Source organism: Carassius carassius, chromosome 27 (genome assembly GCF_963082965.1).
Source record: "Carassius carassius chromosome 27, fCarCar2.1, whole genome shotgun sequence".
Classification (NCBI taxonomy): domain Eukaryota; kingdom Metazoa; phylum Chordata; class Actinopteri; order Cypriniformes; family Cyprinidae; genus Carassius; species Carassius carassius.
Window position 1 is genome coordinate 12,898,102 of NC_081781.1, and position 3,439 is coordinate 12,901,540.

Here is a 3,439-nt window from a genome sequence, read left to right on the forward strand (position 1 = left end):
CAAAATCAAAGTAAAATAATTAATTTATTCTGCACATTCTCCCAAGTGCATGTGAATTAAAAGTGAATAATTCAAAAATGTTCTTACAAGTAGGATCAGGATCAAAATCTAAACAGCAGTATCAGTACAGACTAGGTTTCGGTTTATCAGAAGGGAAACACATAATTTATGAATCGTCACAGTTTAAATAGAAATCTCAGATTTTAAAAAAATTAAAATAATAATTAATCAAATTATTAGTTTTGGGTCTGTAATGGATAGATCACCAGTCTGTTATCAATTATTCAGCCTCCTGTTGTTTCAAACTGACTGTATCTTCTGAGAAAAAAAAAGAAAGATATTTTGAAGAATGTTATAGCTGTTTTTGTCCATATACAATGAAAGTCAATTGGGTCCAAAACAGCACTGGACCTTATTGATTTTAACTGTATAGAAAACAGAGACATTTTTCAAAGCAACTTCTTTTGTGTTTCACAGAATAAAGAAAGTCATGGAACAACATGAGTAAATGATGACAGAAGTTTAATTTATCCCTTCAAACGTCATGAAAACAACTTGTCAAATGGCAAAAGTGCATGTTTTTCTGCACCACTAGTCTACCAGTGGACCAAAACAGTTTGGTCACAGCTGGGAACTGGAGATATGCAGGAAAACACTCTCTGGTGTGACAGCCTCAAACCACTCTCACTTAAACCATGAGGTCTTTTTATCCTTTAGCACATGCATGTGTTTGCCAGCTTCAAATAAGGATTCTGGGATGGAGACCTAAGGTGTTTGTTGACTTTCGGTTCCTTGGTATGTTTCTTTTGATGAAAGTCTTTGTGCATTATCTTTCAAATGTTTCATTCAGGGAATAAAATAGAAAAACAAAAACGTTTGTGGGAATATGAAAGAATGTTGTGAAGTTTCTGAACATATAAACAGGAGCTAAAGTAAATGTATCTACATGGAGATTGTAATGCACATTTTTTTAAAGAAGTTTTCCAATTATAATATCACAGTCTGTTTTCTTTGCACGCCACAGAGATACTGAGCAAACATAGCACAGTTTATTCCCAGCCAACTATACTGCCCTTCACATATGTTTTTCCATTGTTACTATTGTACTTCTTGTGTTTCACATTTTATTTTGTGAGTATGAGGTCACTGCAAACCACTTTCTGCTATTCCCTCTTGAGTTTGTTTCCAAGCCCAAGGCTAACCATTTCATCCTGTCAGAAGGTTATACAATATGAATGTCAACAGCAGTCTTGTTCAGGCCTAAGTTAGACGGGTCTTCAAAAGTTTGTCCATCTGTAATGACCTCTACAATGCTGATTCATTGTGTCTTCTTCTAAAGTTTCCACAATAGTGTTTGCTGAGGCACAACTGGCCATAGCTGCACATTTTTCTAAAATATTCTCTCTGTCTGATAGCCGTTTGCAGATGGACTCCATAGAATGTACCCCAAGGATATTCATTTGCAGCTCTAATGTTCTGTGGCAAAAAGACTGAAGTAATTTTAGCTGAAATAAATTGAATCTCAAGCTCATCGGGAGCTTAAGTTAAGCCCGCAGGTACAACCGCCTTCCTCTTTCCAAGCAAAATGGACACCAGGAGAAGGTCTGAAATCTCAAAGAAATGATAACGTGAACAGTGGCAGAAGGGAAAAGTGAAATGAGGCTCTGCCTCGCTCAGTGAAAGTCAAATGTGCTGTGGGAGACGTTGTGATTGATTTCAGTTTAAAGCATGTAGAGCAGCTGTTTGCTCTGAGCTTGTTTGTGAAGAGAAAAGCAAAGCGTGGACACATGCCACCACAAAAGGCAGCGGTCTATTAAATGCCATGCTTTTACCCAGGGCTTACTGGCTTCTAACCACTAAATCAGAACAGTCAGGTTTCATAACACACTGTGCCACAGACACATCCTCCTTTGCACTTTTAATTACAATTCCTCTGTGATCTATTTTGACCATGTTCTTATTCTCCGCAGAAATGATTTACTGAGCTGCCTGACATCAACTAGCCATTCAGTCGGGTATCTTCATGTCACTCCTTTTTTCGTCCTCCCCCTTTTTACAGGAATTTAAATTGTGATCCGACGGAGCACATGAAAGAGGATTTTGAGGCACATCATTTCTGCACTCAGACACAGATACATCGGAGCATTTCCCTCCTGCTGTCTCCCCATCTGACTCATACTTTTTATAGAAATACAGCCTCTTCTATTTTTCTATTACTTTACGAACATTATATAGATGGCTGAAATAGCCACAGAAAAATAGCCAATGTTTAAAAATCTCTCTGAATCTCTCGTTTCCAGTTAGATTACCTTTCAAAAGCAATGATCTTTATGTCTTCAGTCTTTTCTTACACATAATTGGGTTGTTCCAAGAAATGGGTGCCTTATCTGTTTTGAAAAGCTGATTTTAAAGCAAATTTCATTAAAGCGATTAACACAGCATCAGATAAAGAACACTAATAAATAGCATTGTGCTAAAGAACGCTAATAAATAGCATTGTGCAATCTCAAGCCAAATTAAAATCGTTACTGTAGGTATGTATGGTAGGTATGCCTTTAATATGGCTAACTGCTGTACTATTTATTTAGTCATTAACTAGTCTTGTGCTAAGATAATGAAACAAAGATGTATTTGTTTAATTCAATAGCCTACCTGTTTTCATTTTTTTAATGTACAAAATCATATGTTAATCATTTAAAGGGTTGCCCCATATGTATGTATGTAGCCTAATGAGAAATATAATAAAAAGAGAGATTGCATCCTGAAAGAATGCTGTCATCATCAATACAATGTCATCTTAATCAAAAATGTTAATCTACATATCTAATCTATGTATAAAAATTATTCTCTATTAAAACATACTTTACACGCTATATTCACGAGTGACAAAGGCTCCCTTTTCATAGAATGACCCAATCATGTCCCTTCCTCCTAAAGGGTTACAGTATGTCCATCTACACCCCTTTTCCATGGACCTCTCTAACTCCTGAAAAACAAATTGCTCTAATATTTATCGTCAACATCCCCAGCGGAGCTTCCCTCACAAAATGTGAAATCAATACGCTTTATAACCCCAAGATCTTCGTGCCACGCAAACCTGCAGTATTGTGTTTTATATCGACTAGAGGAGAGTCAACGGAAACACATCGACGCACGCAGGACACACGGTACATATTTCGCGTCCTGTTTGGAGGGACGCACAACGGAAAGTCCGTTCGCCCCGTCACTGACAGCATTTCCACCTTGTTCTCTCATAACGAAACACAGCCTCCTGAAATTTATGGAACGGGAATTTACAGCTTTGCGCAGCAATAATCTGACTAAGGTGACTTGATGAATTCCTAAAGTAAAATAGAGGAGCAAGATATATATATATATATATATATATATATATATATATATATATATATATATATATATTTTTTTTTTTTTTTTTTTG